Genomic DNA, 22,260 nt, shown 5'->3' with positions numbered 1-22,260 from the left:
GGCATCCGGAGCTGGGACTGGTCTTCTCCCCACCCCCGAGCAGCTGTGCAGAAGATGGACAAGTCCTGTCCCGCCCCAGCCCAGCCGGAGCGAGGAGCCTCCTTTGCTGGGGCGCTCCTAGGAACAAGGGGACATCAGATTATTTCATGATCCGTGTTGTGTTTTTCATGGCCTGAAATTGGTAGGGCCCTAGCTATAAAGAAATATGTAAGTTTTGCTTGTTAACTTTGAAACTGTTTGCTCTGAACTTGTGAACCCAGGCACAGGAATTGTTCCCCGGCCGTTGCCCATTAAGGAGGCCTCTCAAGATTAAACAGGTTTCAGAGTAGCAGCCGTGTTAGTCTGTATCCGCAAAAATAACAGGAGTACTTGTGGCACCTTAGAGACTAACAAATTTATTAGAGCATAAGCTTTCGTGGGCTACAACCCACTTCTTCGGATGCATAGAGAGTGAAATATATTGAGGAGATGTATATACACACATACAGAGAGCATGAACAGGTGGGAGTTGTCTTACCAACTCTGAGAGGCCAATTAAGTAAGAGAAAAAAAACTTTTGAAGTGATAATCAAGATAGCCCAGTACAGACAGTTTGATAAGAAGCAAGTGTGAGAATACTTACAAGGGGAGATAGATTCAATGTTTGCATCACAATAGAAAGGATTGGTGAATGGCCCTATGTAACAAGGAGGCATGGCCTCCCTCACAAGTGGACATGGAGGAAACACCACAAACCACCTGGTGGGCGGAGCCAGGAGGACCACGCTCCGCACGACAGAAGCAGAGAGGCAGGACAGGAAGAAGAAGTATAAAAGGCCGGCCCAGCACCTCAGTTGGGGAGGAGCAGCCAAAGGAGACAGACGTGTCTTCCCTGCTGCTGGAGCGGGACACCAAGGAGCCTGTGTGAGCTTCTAGAGAGCCCTGCCATTCCCAATACTGAGGAACTGCTACCATTACCCTTGGAGGTATATCTCGGGGAGACTGAGGATGACCCCTGGACGCAGGTACACCCAAGGGGGAAAGTAGGAAGCAGCTCAGGGAAAACAGGCAACGGTCTGGTTGAGAGCTGGTCTGATACAAGGTCAGCATGTTGCGGGTGGATCCCCGCTAACCCAGTGGCTGACTACTGTTAGGGCCCTAGACTGGGACGCGGTGGAGTTGGGCCAGCCCGCATCCCCCTTGCTTCCCCACCCCTGGGGTGGCAGTGCTCCCCCTCCTTAGGCCACTCACCCCTGCCTGAACCCCATAGACTGTGTTTATTGCTCACCCTTGCCTGAGCCCCATAGATTGTACTTGGTGCTCACCCCTGCTGGAGCCCCATAGATTGTGCTTGGTGCTCACCTTTGCTGGAGCCCTATAGGCTGTGTTTGGTGCTCACCCCTACCTGAGCCCTATAGACTGGGCTTAGTGCTCACCCCTGCCGGAGCCCCTAGATTGGGCTGGTGCTACAGCTCTGCCTGACTGTAGGCCAGAGCCTTGACTGCTTGCTGCCTGCCCTGCTTAAAGCCTGGGTGAGTAAACTACTACCGCTCTGCCTGATTGCAGGCCAGAGCCCTGAGTGTTTGCTGCCCTGGCCTGCTTGAAGGCCGGGGCCCACTGAGAACCGCCAATTTCCCTCCCTTTTTTTCTTTGCTTGGAGCATACTCTAGCAGACCAAACTGCGAGGAGGCGTTGCCTCTCTCAGAGGCGGACGTGGAGAGACAGCCATGCCAGCCTACACGCTATCACACCTTGGAAATGCTATGTGCAAGGGAGTTTGTCTCATGGATTGGAAGGCCAAATATAAAAGATTAAACAGGGCTACAAAAGAATTTTTCATCTCTTTGCTGTTTGAACAATATCGTCCGCGAATCTGAAATGGTTTCACTGCTCTCCGTTGATGTTGATTCCACCCTTCCAATTCATCTACCTCATTACCATTTCAAGGCAGGTTGTGAAGAGTTTTGGTGAATATTGTGTCAATCGCCGAAAATACTATCAAACTACAGAAAATGCTGCGACAACTCAACACAAAAAGCAGCCAAGTCAGACTGAAAATTAACTGCTCCAAAATGAAATTTATGCGGTCTGATACCTTGCCAAAAGCCCAAATAACAATCAAGGGAGAACAAATAGAAGAAGTTGAGCAATATGTCTATTTGGGCCAAGAAATTAACATGCACCACGATCAGGAAGGTGAACTCTCACAAAGAAAGAAAGCAGGTTGGTGCGCATTCAATTCTATCAAGGATAGCCTCTAAGGAAAAATCAACAAGGCAACACGCGCCAGCCTCTTCAACTCAACAGTACTGCCAGCAATGTTGTATGGCAGCAAAACATGGGCACTGACAAAGACAGAGGAGCAGAAACTGTCTGTCACAGAGAGGGCAATGGAAAGAAGAATTCTGGGAATTTCAATCCGTGACCGAGTCCCCAATGAAGTGATCAGACAGCAGAGTGGAGTGCAGGACGTCGTTGAGAGTAGACATAGTAAAATACGATGGGCCGGGCATATAGCGAGGCTCACTGACAATCAATGGACTGCAGCTGTTGCTGAGTGGTACCCATGGGAACTGAAACGACCACTTGGCCAACCACCAAAGAGACGGGAAGATTTTATTGTTAAAAGACATAGATACACATGGAGAAGGAAGGCCAGAATATGAGAAGAATGGAAGACATGTTGTGATCGGCGCAATCTATACGAGGGCTGAAAGACCGATTGATCAAGGTGATTCAAGGTGCCGTTTGAACTCTCACAGGGCCAGAGACACTAAACTAAAGCAGAGATTCCTCAACATCAACCTGGGTCTGCCCTGAAATACATTTTGAACGGACAGATTACCACATCTCTGTCACCTTTAGGAACCATAGATGATAACACATTTGTGTGTATATGTTTGCTTGCTTTAACCTGTTAATAATTCTCATTTATTTTTCCTAGTTAATAAACCTTTAGGCCTTGTCTACACTACAAAGTTAAGTTGACTTAAGTTATGTCGATGATCATATGCTGCTGTAATTACATCAGTTGTGCACATCCACAGAACACTCCTTGTGTCAGTGGAGCACGTCCACAGTTGGTACTCTTGCAACGACAGAGAGAGAATTCCATCGAGGGTAGCCAGTCCACTGTACAACTTGCCACCCTCTGCTGCTGCAAGATCTGGGAACGGATCTCAGTGCACAAGGGGGGCATGTTCACCGTTTCATGATGCAGTTCTTTCTGTCCCATCATTCCATGGGCTTCTGACTTCGTTTCATGCCATTTTTTAATAGCCCCTGTAAACTGTTCACCTCGCCATCTCTGCCTGGAAGCATGGATCCTGAACTGCTGACCAGTCTGGTGATGAGCATTATGAACACAACACAGCTCGTCCGGCAGTATTTAATAAGCTGGGAAACAGAAAGTGAATCAGTGGGGCTTGTCCTGCTGTGTGCAATGGAAAGAAACAATTCAAGATTGCTGCTGGAATTCATGGAGCAGCTGCATATGGTGGACTGTTGATACTGGGCTCGGGAAACAAGCACTGCATGGTGGGATGGGATTGCAGCATGATGCATGTATGGGATGATGAGCAGTGACTGCAGAACTTTTGGAACTGTGTGTGGAACTTGCCCCTGTCCTGCGGTGCAAAGACACCAGAATGAGAGCTGCCCTCACAGTGGAAAAGCGAGTGGCAATCACTGTGTGGAAGCTGGCAAATCCAGACTGCTCCTGGTCATTCTCAAATCAGTTTGGAGTTGGAAAGTCCACCATGGGGGTTGCAGTGATGCAAGTGTGCACAGCCATTAATTGCCTCCTGTTACAAAGGACTGGTGACTCTGGGTAATGTACAGGAAATAATTGATGGCTTCCTGAAATGGGATTCCCTAACTGCAGCAGAGTGATAGATGGAACACATATTCCAATATTGGCACTAGAGCATCTTGTGACAGAGTACGTCAAGTAAAAGGGCTACTTCTCCATGATCTTGGGGATCATGATCATGAATCACTGGGGCCGTTTCACTGACATCAACGGTGGGTGGTCAGGGAAAGTTCATGATGCATGCATCATTAGGAACACTGGATCGTATAGAAAGCTACATGCTGGGACTTTCTTTCCAGACCAGAAGATTCCAATGGGGGATGTGCAAATACCCATAGTGATCCTGGAAGACCCCGCCTACCCCTTGCTCCCTGTAGCGGGGCAGTAACCCCGCTCCTGCCCTGAAGGGTTTAAATCAGCTCTGAGAGTGGGCTGTGTCAGGGAACCAGTAAGAATAGGCTGATTGGGGGAAGTAGCCACAGGTGGGGCCATGCCCCAATCAGGCCTCAGCTGGCCCTATAAAAGGGCTGCTAGGCAGGAGCTACGTCAGTCTCTCTTTAGCTTGCGAGAGAGAAGGGCCTGGATGCCTGAGAGCAATAGGGTGCCTGAGTGGAGCAGGGCTGGGGAGCTCCAGCCGGGCAACTCCCCAGGCTGCAGGCCTTGAGAAGGCACTGGCTGCAGAGGTGCAGTCCGGGGGTTAGGCAAGGGCAGTAGGTCCAAACCCCTCTTGCCTATGATGAGTGGCATTTACACTGCAGTCTGCCCCAGGGAATGGGGGCTAGTAGATGACTGGCAGTGGCCATAGACTGAGGCGAGGTGAGGGTAGAGGGTTGGGGGTTCCCTGGGGAGGGGAGACCCAGACATCTGTGGGGGTACTGCTTGGGCAGAACCCCCCGGTGAAAGGGCACCGGGGTCCGGGAGGGACACGGGGCCAGTGAAAGGCGAGCCACCGGCCTGCAGAGGGTGCTCCGGAGCTGGAAACAGAGCTAATTCCCAGGATAATCATCAGGAAGCGCCACCGGTGAGTAGTCGCCTCGCTACACTCCCATGGCTCAAGAAGCCTTACACTAGGAACCTAGACAGCAGCAAGGAGCGCTTCAACAACAGGCTCAGCAGGTGCCGAATGACCGTTGAATGTGCCTTTGGCAGATTAAAAGGTCACTGGCGCTACCTTTTTGGCAGGTTAGACCTCAATGAGGAAAATATTCTGATGATCATAGCAGCCTGCTGTGCTCTGCATAACATTTGTGAAACAAAGGAGGAAAAGTTTCCCTGGGGTAGAGCACTGAGGTGGCTCATCTGGCTGCTGATTTTGAACAGCCAGATACTAGGGCAACTAGAGGGACTCAGCAGGGGGCTATTAGAATCAGGGAGACTCTGAAGGAGCATTTTGACAACGAGCACCAGTGATGTGTCTCTATGTGATGCATTAAATGACCCTGTAATGCTTGCTTCCTGAGCTTTAATTATAGCGAACAAATGTTCCTACCTGTAGCCACTCTGTTTGAATTTTAGCAGCAATGACACAAATAAAGACTCATTTTGTTTCAATGGGTAGACTTTAATTAAAGGATAAAACACATTTTTTTGCAAACTGGGGACATGGCAATGATGAGCAGTCTCTCAGTTCAGGCTCTCACAGTTGTGTGTAACTTCAGCTTTAAGCATGAAGCCAGTTTCTAGGGGTGGATTACAAGGAGTTATGTGATGGAACAGGAACATGTGAGGCATGAGTTGAGAGGGAGCATGGAACAGCGTTCTGTATTGCCTGCAGGGGGAGTCGTGCATGCATGTGCTCAGACTGCAGTGCTATGAGGGACTTGAGCATCTCTGTCTGTCCCTTCAGTAGCTTGAGCATCTCACCATCTATCATCCATTCTAGCCCATATTTCCTTTCCAGACTATCCAGCCTGAGCTTTTCATTAATTGTCTCTCTTCACGGTCTAGTTTTGCTATGTTCTGCATCTATTCACTGCAGCACTTCTCTAAACATATCCTCCTTACCACAGGTGCCAACTTTCTTTTTTTTCTGGGTGGGTGCCCCACCCCCACTCTGCCCCAAGGCCCCACCCTCACTCCACCTCTTCTCACCCCCACTCTGCCCCAAGGCCCCACTATTTTTTTTCCATGGTGCTCCAGCCCCGGAGCACCCATGGAGTTGGCACCCGTGCTCCTTACTCCTCCTGGTTTGCCTCCTTATTTGAAGTAGGTACTCCGCCAGTATGTAGGAGTTTGTCCTCAAAGGTACATCTGCAGAAGCCAAAGAAACACTGAAGAGAGACAGTATTGAGAGTGCCCTCAAAGCCATGAATCAGAAAAGTCACATACCCTTCTTTCTCACTGTCCCTTTGCTAGCACACAGCTAGGCGAGAATCCCAAATGTGGTGAGTTTGGCGGCGGGGGAGGGAGGGCTTGGAAGGCGGAATGATCAATAAGGGAGAAAGGATCTGGGTGGTTTGTGAAGAGGGTCACTACATGCCCCTGAATATTGGCACTCTTTTCCACAGGCTGTGGTAATCGAACCCGATATCTCACTCCTGCGGGTAACCCAGGATGCAAAAGTGCATCTCCTACATGCTTGTGGTTTCAGACTGGGTCCGTATGCTGCTTGCCTGTGTGCCATTTTGGTCCCTGCAGAAATAATTGCCAATTGGCACAGCAAAGTTTCCTACAGAGGGGGGAGAAACAAGGCAGCTCTGCCTAGGAACCTTCGGCAGAGGATTGCAGAGTACCTACACGAAAGTTTCCTAGAGATCTCTATAGAGCAGAGGTTCTCAAACTGGGGGTCGGGACCCCTCAGGGGGTCACGAGGTTATTACATGGGGGGTTGCGAGCTGTCAGCCTCCACCCTAAACCCCATTTTGCCTCCAGCATTTATAATGGTGTTAAATATATTAAAAAGTGTTTTTAATTTATGGGCGGGGGGTTACACTCAGAAGCTTGCTATGTGAAAGGGGTCACCAGTACAAAAGTTTGAGAAACACTGTTATAGAGGATTCCTGGGACATCCTGGTGTACATTAACAAACTTTTCTGGTGGGCCCCCACTGCAGAGCTGTAGTTAATTTCTATCCCTTATCCCTACCATATAACAAAGTAAACGAGACCTCAATCTCCTATTACTGTGCAGTATCAAAGCAAAATGCATGCTTACCAGAGCTTGCCTCTCCTGCAGGGACTGGAGTGCTGGGACTGGCTAGACCCCTTCCAGAGTCAAAAGTAGGCCCTGGCTTGCTACACCACTGGATGACCCTGTTACATATCCTCCTCCAACTCCGCCACTTTGTCCTTAGGGTTGACGCCACTGGCCGCTGCCTCCAGTTCCCCCAAAGTATCCATGTGTCTCTTGGTGGTGGGGTTGCCACCGAGGCTGGCATGCTGCTCCTCGTAGAAGTGGCATCTCTTCGGTGCTGCACCAGAGTGACGGTTGCCCTCCCTTGTCTTCTGGTACACCTGCCTCAGCTCCTTGATCTTAGCAATGTACTGCTGGCGGCATGTCCCTTCTCCTGTATGCCACAAGCAAGCTGCTCATAGATATCAAACTTCTTATGGCTTGAGCACAGCCTTCTCGCCCCACAGACCCAGAAGATCCAACAGCTCTGGTACACTCCATGCGGGAGCATGTCTGTTGCGGAAAGTCGGCATGGTCAGCTGGAAAGATGCTGTATGAACAGTCCACACTGAGGAGACAGGAAGAGAAATTTCAAAAATTCCCAGGCCTTTAAATGGGGGAGGGGCACATCCCTGTGTACGTGCAAGGCAGCGGAGTTCAAACTGCTGACCAGGCCAGTTATGATGGGCATTGTGGGACACCTCCTGGAGGCTAATTACCGTAACATGAGCAAGCACAATGTCTACACTGACACTGCGTTGCTCTAACTACGTTTCAAAAAGCTCTATGCCACTCATTGAGGTAGTTTTATTTTGTTGGTGTAGCAGGGGAGTTAAATCAGCGGGAGGAGCATTGTTGTGTGTACACTTTTATCAACAAAACTGTGTAATGTAGACAAGGCCTTAGATAGAGACACAAGGTGGGTGAGGTAATATCTTTTACTGAACTAATTTTGGTTGGAGAGAGGGACAAACTTTCAAGCCACAAAAAGCTCTTCTTGAGGTCTGGGAAAGGTACTTCCAGCCTCACAGCAAAATGCAAGGTGGAGCAGATTGTTTAGTAGAAGTAGTTAGCACATATTGTAAGAGACCATTTGAGGTAGAGTGGCCTGTTAACATCTCTTTAGTCATAGGACAAAAAAAGAGAGTTAATGGGTTACAGATTGTTGTTATAAACCATAAATCCAGTGTCTCTGTTCAGTCCATGATTTTTAGGGCAGGTCTACTCTTAAAACGCTGCATTGGTGCATCTTATCTCATTGGCATAGTTAATCCACCTCCATGAGAGGTGATAGCCATGTTGATGGGAGAAGCTCTTCTGCCAACATAGCATTGTCTACAGCAGGCGTTAGGTCGGTATAACTACGTTGTTCATGGGTGTGGATTTTTCATATGAGTCTGTAGTGTAGACCTGGCCTTAGTGTCTAGCAGAGTAATGAATTTAAGCTCGCAGGCTCATCTTTTCAAAGTGTTGTGCATGTTTCCTTTGAGGATGAGGACTGATAGGTCAGTGTTCAACACTTTTCCCAAAGCGATCACTCTGTATCTGACCTATCAGTTCTCATCCTCAAAAGAAACCTGCACAAGACTTTAAAAAAATGAGCCGGGGAGCTTAGATTCATAACTCTGCGAGACACTAAAAATCATAGACTGAACAGAGACACTGGATTTATGGTTTATTACAACAATCTGTAACCCACTAACCCCCTCTTTTTGTCCTGTGACTGTAGAAGTGTTAACGGCCCCGGGCCACTCTACCTTGAATGATCCATTACAATATATGCTAACTTCTTATGCTACACAATCTGTCCCACCTTGCTTTTTGTTGTGACCTTTCCCAGACCTGAAGAAGAGTTCTGTATGGCTCAAAAGCTTGTCTCTCTCACCAACAAAAGTTTGTGCAGTCAAAGATATTACCTCACTGCGACGGTATCCCCAGGGTAGAACCTGGAACTGGGGTACTGCTGGGTCCCTTAACTCTCCAGCCTCGACCGTCTCTTACAATGCCTTGCTAGTGACAAGCAGCCAGCCCCTCCAGGTACTGATATCACTCAGCACAACAGCATGTGGAGCCCCACACTCAGCTAGATTGCATCAATGCTCCCAAAGCCATTCACAAATCACACAAAGAAAGGCACCAGCCAATTCCTCCCAGCCTTGGACCCCAGAGCTATACCATCGTACCCTGGTCAAAAACCTGATCAGTGTAAGTTTATTATCCAGTCTGCCTCTCCCTCAATGAGAAGAGGATATGCAACAGCCTTTGTAAACTGAGCTGAGGTTTCCTAAGCACTTCAGCATACCTGAAAAAAGGGGCAAACAGTGAGGTGGCAAAATTTACAGATGATACAAAACTACTCAAGATAGTTAAGTCCCAGGCAGACTGCAAAGAGCTACAAAAGGATCTCTCAAAACTAGGTGACTGGGCAACAAAATGGCAGATGAAATTCAATGTTGATAAATGCAAAGTAATACACATTGGAAAACATAATCCCAACTATACATATACAATGATGGGGACTAAATTAGCTGTTACTACTCAAGAAAGAGATCTTGGAGTCATTGTGAATAGTTCTCTGAAAACATCCACTCAATGTGCAGCGGCAGTCAAAAAAGAGAACAGAATGTTGGGAATCATTAAGAAAGAGATCTATAGTAAGACAGAAAATATCATATTGCCTCTATATAAATCCATGGTACACCAACATCTTGAATACTTCGTGAAGATGTGGTCGCCCCACTCAAAAAAAGATATATTGGAATGTTCTCACTTTCAGGTAACATTGTAAATAATAAGCAGGCAGCATTATGTCCTGTAAATGTAAATGTAAACAAACTTATTTGTTTTTGCGATTGGCTGAACAAGAAACAGGACTGAGTGGATCTGTAGGCTCTAAAAATTTACATTGTTTTGTTTTTGAGTGCAGTTATGTAACAAAAAAAATTCTACATTTTTAAGTTGCAAATTAGAGCTCTAGGAAAATCCATGGGTCCTTTGAACAGGAACACAGTGATCGGATGGGTAGCTCAGACAATGGGGATACAAGGATTAACAGGAAGTGATCTCTCTGCGTTAATAAAAAAGTGCACAATTTCAGATGAATTTGCTGGAGTTCCTTATGACATCCAGGAAGGAGGAGAAGGTGATACTGATATGTAATAGGAAGAGAAACTTATAAGTTTTTTTTCCCCTGGAAAAGATCCAGTGGTATGGTTTCATCAGGAGAAACAACGACCAAAAGAAAGACGTGAACCATACATAGCTAGAAAGAGATTATTGTACAAACATGTGGGAATCATCCCATTGGGATATCAATTGATGTATGATTCCTCACAGTTTAAAAGAGCATTAATGCTGGGCTTTGATCCAATGATCAGAATGGTGATGGTCTCTGATGATCGTGCGCAAACTCCTTTGCACATCATAGAAGATAAAGTGAAGAGACTATATGAAATACAAAGGGAGACAATGCTACCTCCAAAGTCATTCCAGAAAGGAAAACCTGAGAAAGTATCAGTAATAACCTTCTCCAATAATTGTCCTAGAGGACAAGGACATCAGCAGAACCAGCAAAATAAAGAAGGATTGAAGCAAGAAGAAAATAAATATACATTTGTTCCTTATGAACAAAAAAGAGGTGACCGAGGAAGAAACTGGCTCTGGAAAGAATTGCTACAGTATGAACCTAAAGAACAAATTGATGGGCTTCCCACAGATGAAATGCTTTGAAGGTTAGCAATTCATAAAAGAAGTATGCCCATGACTACATTCCACTCTCCAACTCATACACAGGGAGGCTGAGCGCCCCCATCTCCCCAATATTAGCAAAAGAAGCTGTCATAACTATAAAGGGAAGGGTAACAGCTCTCTGTGTACAGAGACTCCAAATCCTTTTACCTGTAAAGGGTTAAGAAGCTCGGGTAACCTGGCTGACACCTGACCCAAGGACCAATAAGGAGACAAGATACTTTCAAATCTTGGGGGGGGGAAAGGCTTTTGTGTGTGCTCTTTGTTTTAAGGGGTGGTTCGCTCTGGGGACTGAGAGGGACCAGACATCAATCCAGGTTCTCCCCATCTTTCTAAACAAGTCTCTCCTATTTCAAACTAGTAAGTAAAAAGACAGCAAGGCGTCTTAGATTTACTTTGTTTTCTCAACTTGTAAATGTACCTTTTTACCAGAGTGTGTATCTTTGTTTGCTGTACTTTGAACCTAAGACAGAGGGGGGTCCTCTGAGCTCTTTAAGTTTGATTACCCTGTAAGCTATTTTCCATACTGATTTTACAGAGATGATTTTTACCTTTTTCTTTAATTAAAAGCCTTCTTTTTTAAGAACCAGATTGATTTCTCCTTGTTTTAAGATCCAAGGGGGTTTGGATCTGTATTCACCAGGAGTTGGTGGGAGGAAGGAGGGGGACGGTTAATTTCTCCTTGTTTTAAGATCCAAGGGGGTTTGGATCTGTGTTCACCAGGGAATTGGTGAAAGGTTTCTCAAGGCTTCCCAGGGAGGGAATTCTTGTGATGGTGGCAGCGGACCAAAGCTAAGCTGGTAGATAAGCTTAGAAGTTTTTATGCAGGCCCCTACATTTGTACCCTAAGGTTCAAAGTGGGGATACAGCCTTGACAGAAGCTCATGCTAATTTAGTGGCACATTTACAAACAGATGACTGGGGGAGACCCACTGTGTATGTGGAGTTTAATAGGGGAGTGTTTGGACAAGATACATTAATAGACACAGGTGCCACATTTTCTTTAGTTAGCACAAATAATAAGAATTTATTTGGACCTCCTGTAATAGTCAGTAAGCTGCAGGGATTTAATGAAGCAAGAAGTAGAATACAATTTAGTACTCCAGTTCATTTTCAATTAGGGAGAAAACAAGGTAAAGAACAGTTTGGTTTGATGAATTTAGATGGTGATGGAATAATTGGTATTGATGTATTAGGTAAGCTTGAGGTGACAGTGGATTTGGTAAATAAGGTATTATGAAAAATGCCTTTTAATGAGGCCAGAAAAGTAGATCAACCAGTTGTTATTGAGGCAGGATATAAATAATCTGCTCTTAAAGCAGTGGAAGAAATAAAATGGCCTGATTGGCCAACAGATGTTCTGGAAATAGCACAAATGTATAAAGAAATCTGGACAACCACTAAGGCTGAATGTGGAAAAATAGAAGCAGAAGTTTTGATCACTGCACCAGATCCCCCACTAGGAGCAACCCTCTCCGAAGGCTCTGAATCAGAGTTTGACAGGAGGTTATTACTAATCCTTTGCAGGTTCCCTCCGCACCCGTCTGTCAGAGTTTTCCCAGGAAGAACACCACCCACACTGCTGTTTGAATGTAAATGTTCCTTTAATTATTACGGGAGGATGTAAACAGAGGAAGGGAAGGGAAGGGAATAACAATAGAGCCTTAACCTAACATACACACACACAGGCAAGCACACGAGGTGGTAATTGGAAACCTTCTACCTTAACTTCTCCACAGATGACGCTGTCCGACGATTGATTCCTAGCTGAGCTGGATCAGATGCCCCGTCCGACAAGGACTGCTGACGATGGGTTCAGGTGAATGTCCCTAACACTAGTTTCCCACCCTAACCTCTTTGCGCCATCGTGGCTGCAAGTAAGAACCTAGCTCCAAGTGTCTGCGAGTGTGCTCCTCAACAAAACAACAAACCCCGACAACAACGCACTCACTGGTATCAGCAGCTGTCACCAGCTGACAGCTAGTCCCTGCTGTTAGGGAGAGAGAGAGTTCCTGACTGCTACTGTACTTAAAGTCACAGCGCAGCAGGCAGCAACCTTCTCACTCTTCTGAGAAAGAGCCCCCTCTCTACCCAACCGGCTTTCCTATATAGTGCTTTAGTTTGTAGGGGACAGTAGTTAGTTTTAGGCAAGAAGCTTTAGGTAAGTTATAATTAATGATAGTTTATAGTTAAAAATCCCAAATGGTGGACGCACTATCTTTCTATTAGGAATTTCCAAGATGGGGGACACGGACTAACTGGGCATAACTGGATACTGCAAGATGGAGGTTCCTAGGGTTGTTTCTGGGACCGGAGATATTGGCTAGTGTCATTCACTTGCAAGTAGCTGGGAGCAGCTTACATGCCAGAGGCTGTGCGTGAACAGCCCAGGAGTGGGGGTTCAGTACAGCAGGGTAAGGCTGGCTCCCAGAGTCAAGGATTGGAGAGGCCTAGCAGATCACTGGTCCAGACAACACCAGAGGGGAACGTCAATTGCAGCACCCTGGATAGGGATACTGACAGCTGGGGGGTGTGGGGAAGTGAGAAACAATTCATCTCTTCCAATTAGCATTTAAAAGGTAATGATAGCATTAGAATGCATTAGTTTGTAGGGGACAGTGGTTAGTTTTAGGCTAGATGCTTTAGGTAAATTATAATTAATGATAGTTTAGTTAAAAATCCAAAATGGTGGACGCACTAACTTTCTATTAGGAATTTCCAAGATGGAGGACACAGACTAAATTGACCATTAGTACATCAGAAACAAAGGTCGAACAAAGTTCAGGAGAATGACTTAAAACACCTGCAGGGAGGGGGCAGAAGGAGGAGCAGCTATGGTGTAAGGGCAAAGCTGACTGGCTGAATGAGTTGCCATCCAATCAGGGAGCTCTCAGCTTGAAAGATCAACCAATCAGAGGAGGCCAGAAACCGAATATAAAGAGACAGCTGATAAGCTAGTGTGTGTGGTAGGAGAAGGAGAGCGGAGAAGATCAAGAGAAGAACACTGAGGATATTAGAGATTGGAGAAGACCAAGCAGCAGTCGCAGCAGCCAAGGGAAATCACAGACAGCAACAAGGACCCAGATGATACAGAGGGAATTAGTGAAGGAGTGTAAATTTGACTTTTGACTATTTTCAAAAGCCTGCTTGGGTGTGTCTGTCAATAAAGCTGGATGCCTGCTTCTGAATGACCTGCCCCACCCCATCCCGTGAGTGGCTGGCCACTGTTCACAGAATGGTAATTGTTAATTGTTTAATGTTTCTTTAATGCTATGTTGTGGCGCTGTTTTATGCATATGCATCCAGTACTTGTATGTTACACTGTAATAAATCCAATGTTATTGTATTAAAGGCCTTATGCATATGTATGAAAAGTTCAGTGTGTACCAACTCGCAACATTCTATTTGTCTCATAGTCTGTTTAGTCTCTGAGTCAACTGAATGTATGATTTTTAAAAGTAATCTAATTATGCCTTATTTATAATTGTTTTTCCTTTTCTCCTCTCACTTTACTGAATATTATACGTTGTAATTTTCCCCCTTTTCTACTAAATATACTGTAACTACCTAACTTTCTTTTAATAAATAAGGTATTACTCTGTGTTCTTGTGTCTATTCATGATTGGAGGGTTGTATCCATGTCCTTTCAAGGGTTAGCAGGATTAGCCTGCTCTGGGGAGTCCTCTGCGGGTCAAAGACAAACCCCCTGGTGATACTCTGGCAATTCCTTTAGGGCAGATCACCACTTTTCTTCCCCATTTGGATAAGTGGGCCAGTACTGGGATACCTTAAGTCCAAATTTTGGGGTAACACTGGCTGCCGGCCCTGTGCCTGGGGTCCCGGCTGCAAGCCTGCTCCTGGGACCCCAGCTGCTGTCCCAGTTGGTGCCCTGTGCCACGGGTCCCGGCTGCCCTGCACCACAGGTCCCAGCTTCCAGCCCTGTGCTACGGGTCCCGGCTTCCGCCCCCGCAGTCCAGGCTTCTAGCCCTGCCTCCGCCCCCGGGATCTCAGCTTCCGGCCCCCCGCCCAGGGCTCTGCTGCCACCCTGTGCCCAGCTGCTGGCCCCACACCCGGGGGTTAATAAAATGTTCCCAGACTATTTAAAACTCAGAGCAATGGAGCTGACGCAATGTAATACATAGAGTACTTGTAAAAACATACAGACACACAAGTGAATTTCTCCCAGACAGGGAATATAGAGGCAGTTTGCTGAATTGCATGTTGCCAAGTTTTGTACATGTGCCAAGCTGGTGCTATTAAGAAGTGTGTTCTGCAAAGTAGATTGTATACAGAACCTTTATACGTCAGCATCTTTATTAACAAGCTTCTTGGTGACCTCGGCCCTGATCCTGCAAGGTGCTTAGCACCTCCTGCTAGATATTTAGTGTCCTTGGTTCCCATTGAAACCAATGGTCTGACAATGTTCTGCAGGATCAGTCCTATTATCAGCGGTATGATTCATAAGAGTTGTAGTAAACTGTATAAAATAAGAGGTTTTCATGTAAATGCAAATGTGAAATTTGTTTAATAGGCAACTGAATGGCTGTATAAGGTTTTCTTTAGGTTATCAAAACTTATTGTAGTTTATAGACATCTCATGAGCTCATTTTAGCAGTGCATGGGGAACTTGATTACTTTTGTGATCTAAAATACAGTAATATTTTAACCTGTGAATGCAGTTTATGCATTATGGGTAAACACCCCGCCCACACACACACACATTCTGAATGTATAAGAAATGGATTGAGTTGTGGATCCCAACTCGAACTGGGAAGGGCCGTGTGGTGGCAGCATTACTTCTCATAGACTGCAATTCTAGCCAATGAGATGGACTATTGTAGCTTATGTAACCCCTCTGCCAGTCAGAGTTGGCAGCAACAAGGGCCGGGTTCAGTATCTAGGGGTTCCTTTTCAATAATACAACACAAAACTGGCTCAAGCCCACACCCAGTGACCTAGGACAATCACACACCACCCCCTGGGCACCTCTAAGAGATAATACTTCCCCTCGCAAGCACAGAGTCTGAGTGGAGCAGAAAACTTTTAATAAAAGGAGAGAAGTAACTTGCGGCATTAATATTGGGGAAACACCGCAAACATGGTTCATAAACATAAACCAGGAGCAAAAGACATGTATCAATGTGCTATGTTGGATAGTTTAAAACAAAGTAAATCAGAGGTAACCTGCTGTTTGTGTGTTGATTACACTTACTTGCTTTTTATTATTTTTTTATTATCCCTAAAGACTAAATCCCTACTATCCCTAAATATTTTTGTAAATCTATCATTTCTGAATATTAAATACTTTTGTCACAAATCAACTTTAAATTTTCAAGGATATATAAATATTTTGAATTTGTCCATAATTCCAGCTGCTACCCATGCCCGGGGGTCTGCTTCTGGCCCTACTGGTCAAGTAATCGAGACCACCGGCCAGGAAAATAACCCACTTCCTTCCCTGATGAACCAAGGGACGCACCCTACCCATGTACTTATTCGCTACACCAATACAGACTTGGACTCTAAATACATTCTATGGATGGAGTACCCGAGCCCACTTATCCACTGACGTTTTAAAAACTCCCGCACCCCAATCTGGGCCTATGCTGGTTATATACTATGCATGTATCTTGTGAACCTTGTAACCTTTCATAACTTAAGCCTGACCCCAGATGTACAGTACCTTCCTTCTTAACTTGTGTAAATTTGATTTTAAACATTAACTTTAATAAAAAAAATTATATATGTAAGCAGAGTCTGGATGAGCTCTCCCCTGACATCTAGTGGTGAGCTGTGGAAAAAGACTTCAGAAGCTGATCTCGTTTGCATGGACACACCCACCCTGCCTACGTGCTCAGCATGATGGGATTGCTTGCTCAAATGATCACTTGTAGCTGGTGTTGGATACCCAGTCTCCTTGTTATTGGGGCAGGAGTAATAAAGGGTTCTTATCCTTGTTGTGTGAACTGAGGGCAGCAGAATTGTACCTGGCATACCCCAATGGAGGGACTCACCCTCAACTGAACAGCACTCGCTAGGCAGGGGATATGGGTTTCCAAAGCCCAACGAGTTGACAGAGAGGGTAGGTACCTGTACCTAGTGATGTGGGTCTTGTCAAAGGGGGTCTAGACACCATTTGATTCTTCCTCTCTCCATGGTATAATAAAAGAGCTAATTTAGACTCAACTGAGAGTCTTGTTACATGCTGCAGAGCTGAAATCTCTGATACCTAAGTCTAAGTATTAGACCTACTTTGGGACAGTGTCTCTATTGTAAGAGATTGCCCAGTAGGTGCCAGCAGTGAGGCTCCCCCTCTAGCAGGTGAAATCACTGAGAGCTGTGTTAAGTGGAGGGGGTGGCATGAAGATATCTTGGTGAGTGGGTGGCTGGCAGAGAGGTGTGCCAAGTGGCCAGCAGGGTGGCTGGTGGAAAGGTGTGGCAAGTGGCCAGCAGGGAGGCTGGTGGAGAGTCGTGGCAATTGGCTGTTGGGGCGATGAGTGAGTGCCTGAGCAGTGCAGCATGTAAGGTGCCTCCACAGGGTGGGAGGTGAACTCTGTGGATGAACCTCTGAACTCTGGGGCTGCACTGGCACGTTAAAGGGACTTTTGGGTTGCTGGACTTAAAACCATGAGGGGAAAAGGACACTGCCCAACTTACTTGGGGGTGGGTCTTTTGCTCACGGTTTGTGTTTATGAACCCTAGTTGTGGTGTTTTACCAACTTAATGCTGAGTTAATTCCCTCCTTTTATTAAAAGTTTTTGCTCCACTCAGACTCTGTGTTTGTGAGAGGGGAAGTATTGCCTCTTAGAGGCGCCCAGGTGTGTGTGTGTAATTGTCCCAGGTCACTGTTTGGGGGCTCAAGCTGGTTTTGTGTTGTATTGTTGAAAAGGAACCCCTAGATACTGAACCTAGCCCTTGTTGCTGCCAACTCTGACTGGCAGAAAGGTTACATAAGCTACAATAGTCCATCTCATTGGCTGGAATTGCAGTCTATGAGAAGTTATGCTGCCACCACACGGCCCTTCCCAGTTTGAGGAGGTATCCACAACTCAATCCACCTGGCAGAAGGGTTACATATATATTGTCAATTCAGATATATTACTTACTGGTGAAGTTTATGGGATCCTATCTTGCAAGATTTTTAGAGAAACTAAGAAGCACAAATGACCAGAGTCTTCATCTTGTAATGGAAGGAAATTGATCTTGTGATCTCTGGTTAATCTTCTTTTGGAAGGTGAAAATACTCCAAAGTCCTACCAATATGTCCTTGTTTTCCACCCCCAAATACATCAAGAAGTTAATACTATGGATGTGAGTAAGAATCACTGCAATTAAACATCTAACTCTGTGCTCCTGCCCCCAGCTGTGGCCCCAGCCTCTGCCCCCTTAAGCCCTGTCCGTGTCCCCCCCTCCCAGAGACACGACCCTGCTCCCAACCCCAGCTCTGGGCCGGGAGTGGACAGGGGTAAGGGGGCTGGGTTTCAGCACCCCCACTATTAAAAATGTTCCCGCGCCACTGGTTCAAAATGAATCCACCGCATATATATAAAATATCTTTGTCAAGTGTCTTTATTAACAACAAAAATAGCCAGTCTTATGTATAAAACCCACTTTTTTGTTTAACTTTTTACATAAAAGAAACACAAAAAGTCCGATTAGAATTTCAACTCTGCTGCTGATTTTTGTTAAGAAAAATTAACATGTTTACATGCTCTGGTATCAATCTTGTGCACAGCTGATTAATAGTAAGGCCAGCATTGGAAAACACACGTTCTGCAGGCACAGATGTTTCTGGAATGCAAAGGTAACTCTGCCAGTTTTCCATGCCTTGGAAAACGCTGTGCATTGATCTTTCACCACTCAAATGGACTGCATTCCAATGAAGGACAAGGCTCCCTGAAGTAATTTTCCAGTTCATTTTCTACAGCATTCTCCTCATTCTCCTTTTTGATGTAATCTTCACCTAAAAGCATCACTACAGTATAGCACTCTTCTCAGTTTCACAGATTTTTTTCGGCGCTGGCTACCATCCCGATCTTACAGAGGTAATTCTTTTACCTTTTCTTTAATTAAAATTCTTCTTTTAAGAACCTGATTGTTTTTTCATTGTTTTAAGATCCAAGGGTTTGGGTCTGTGTTCACCTGTACCAATTTGTGAGGATATTATTCTCAAGCCTCCCCAGGAAAGGGGGTGTAGGGGCTTGTGGGATTGTTATCAAGCCTGCCCAGGAAAAGGGGTGTACGGGCTTGGGGGGATATTTGGGGAAGATAGGGCCCCAAGTGGCCCTCCCTAAATGTTTGTTTAAATCACTTGGTGGTGGCAGCGTGACTTAATCCAAAGAATAGAGGAGTTTTTAACCTAAGCTGGTAGAAATAAGTTTAGGGGGTCTTCATGCGGGTTCCCACATCTGTACCCTAAAGTTCAGAGTGGGGAGGGAACCCTGACATGGGTGCAGGGCAGCGGATGTTGGGTGCAGGGCAGCAGATGGGATCCAAGCTACAGGGCGGCAGCTGAGCCCCACATAACACGTGAGGGTGCTGCAGCACTCCCCGTCTGCACCGCTTGTTCCCCGCCTATGTTGTGAGCTCCTTAACGGTTAAACATTTAACCAATACAATTTTAATAATTTAAATGGTTACTTTTTTTAAACACTATTCACATCCCTAGTACTGAGAGTGTGACATGAAAACTGATCCGTGCCCCCTTACAGTAGGTGACAGCCTTAGAATGTTAATCCTACTACTTTAGTTCAAAAGGTCGCTTTTCTCACCTTTGCCCTCACAAACTGAAGCACAGTATCAGAGAAATCCAAAGACTGGCCAATGGCATTTTCAAGTGATAAAATGGCAAGTGATGTCAGTCTCTCCTCGGCCATTGTCAATCAAAAATATGTTTTAATGAGCCTGAGCTTCGAAAAGCTGCGTTCACCACTTGTGACTGTGACTGGCAGCGTGATCAGAATCCTCAAAGCTATCCACAGATTAGGAAAAGTGTCCTTCAGCCCTGCATCATGAATTGGAGAACTTGAAGTGGATAGTGCTTCCGTGTTGCAAAATGTGACAGCTGTTGTCCAACTTGACAGAACGGTCTTTATCATTGATGTCCAAATATCCCCCATGTGTCAGCGTCCAGTGAAGGCCCGTACAATTGTTCAAGAGTGTTTTCCTGTCTGCCAGCAGCTTACTAAGGTCATACAAAACTCCCCAGGTCTTTTCATGGTGCTTCATTTGTCCAAACCTTTCTTTAATGGACACTCGAGCAGTGAATTTTCCCTCTTGAATTTTTCTTCCAAGTTTCCCATCACCTCATCTCTGCCCTTGTAACCAAACTGTCTCTTCTTCTGACAAATACAAATTTCACTGAAGACAAATTCAACTCCTAAGTTTTCTGCCATTTCTTTGGCAGCAGCGATGGCATCTTCAAATCCATTGTCTCTGTAGGCCACAATGAAATCAAGGCAGCTTTTCATCAAAGTAGTAGCGGTTGCAATGTCCATCAACTGAGTGATGGCATCTTTAAATCCATTGTCTCTGTAGGCCACAATGAAATCAAGGCAGCTTCTCATCAAAGTAGTAGTGGTTGCAATGTCCATCAACTGAGTTTGTAATGCCTTGCTTACAATGTTTACTTGGAACAGAATATCATGCCAAACCATAATTAAGACCAGAAATTTGAAGTCAGTGATATGGTTTGCCAGGCTTTGCACCTCGTGTCAAATTTCGGCCTTGGCTTTACTTGACTGCACCAGTTCCATCAGGGAGTCATAAACCTCAGTCACTTGGTATGTCACTGGTCTTACACTATTAATATGGCTCTCCCAGTGAGCATCACTTAGCAGCTTCATGGTCATATTTGTGATATTGTCCATGAGGATCTTCCACCTGATAGTTGATGCTGAAAACAGGATGTATATCCTTTGCAGTACTCCGAAGAGAGATACTGAATCTAAAGAAGATGACGCTGCATCTGAAACAACCAGGTTGAGGGAATGGCAGTTACAAGGCACAAAGAGATCTCTTGGATTCAGTGCAAGGATTCTTGCCTGGAAAGCACTGTTTTTTCCCTTCGCCATTGTCGTAGCCTTGGCCGTGGCAGTCCTGAAGCTTTATTTTATTCTCATTCAAAATGTTCATAAACAGTTCTGTTAGGTCTTTTCTAGTAGAGTTGTCCACAGACTGGAAACAGATAAAGTGTTCCTTTACTTGGATACAGCCATCCTTATTGTCAACAAATCTTACTGTAAATCTCATCTTTTCACTGTGACGAATGTCAGGAATGCAGTCCATTATTATGGCATAGTACTTTGCTTTGTCGAGCTGCATCAATATGTTATCAAGTGCCTTCCTTGCCATAAGGTAAATCAATTTGTTTTGAATTGTTTTGCTGTAGTAATGGTCCATAGTTTCTTTACGAACTACTCGATGTACGTGCTCATGCATGACATTGTAGTATTTCCCAGGGAGCTCTACCAAACTGAGGAAATTACCATTGTGTTCAGTGAACAACTTATCCGAAAGGCCCTGGAAAGCCAAATTATTGAGATCAGACACTTGAGCACGTTCCTCCAATGCTGGGTTTCTACATTAATAATACGCTAGTTTTCTGCGTCTATGCATTTATTCAGCTTGAGCCTGGACTTGATCTCCATCCATCTGGAGTAGGCCATAAAATGGCCAGGTAACTTTTTATGTTACTTCAGAGAATCAGCTAAGTTATGCCAGTAATCGTACCCTGAAAGCACAAGCAACGATTTGGCATTCTTGTCAAATATTTTGCAAGAAAAAATGCCCCCATTTGAGGCTCTCAAGTTCACTTACCAAGTGACTTTTTATACCAAGACTTCCATGCTTAGCTCAGCTCAGGTCCGCTCCTCAACACCAGGGAGCGATTAGCCATTTGGCTGCCTCTGTTCATGGCTCTCGAGTTCAACTAGCAAGTGACTTTTTATACCAAGTCTTCCTGACTTACCTCAGCTCCTTTTGAAGCTGTTCCACTGTGGATAAATAATTAAAAAGAATGATTGGACCCTAGATCTCCCACCTGTCAGGTGAGTGCCCTAGGCACCAGGCTACAGAGTCATTCCCACACTTTCTCTCTCTGGCCCAATGACTTCCACTGTTGATAAATATTTAAATAGTTATGTACTGCATCATCCGCACTTCTTCCTGAAACTGCTGGGTTTTCTTTGGTCATCTCCCATTCAGCCTAAGCTTGCATACGTTGGCCTGTACCTCTGACACCTACTGGAATTACAGTATAAAGTGATATCTCTTTTCATTAACAGCCTTCCCTCAGTCACACCAGCTATTTTACTGTAAGTATATGTCCCTTGAATACAATTTTCTCATGTGGGGAGCAAGGGGTACAGTCAGAGAGAAAGTAAATGTGGCTGAATGGAAAGTGGGCACAGCTAAGAAAGGAGCAAGGGGGTCAGAGTTTAAACAGTAGTTAGGTGTGGGATTTTCAAAAGCCGCATGGGGAGTGCATAATGGAGGCTAAGCCTCCTCAAACCTCAGGCGAGGGCAGTGGTGGATTTGGGGCCCATGGAAAAATCTCCCCCCACCTCAGCCCCGCAGTGGCACCATCACAGAGCTTTTCCAGTCTCAGGGCC

The sequence above is a fragment of the Terrapene carolina genome, unplaced genomic scaffold (assembly GCF_002925995.2).
Source record: "Terrapene carolina triunguis isolate 2854851 unplaced genomic scaffold, T_m_triunguis-2.0 Scaffold58, whole genome shotgun sequence".
Taxonomy (NCBI): Eukaryota; Metazoa; Chordata; order Testudines; family Emydidae; genus Terrapene; species Terrapene triunguis.
This window is presented reverse-complemented; position numbering follows the sequence as displayed.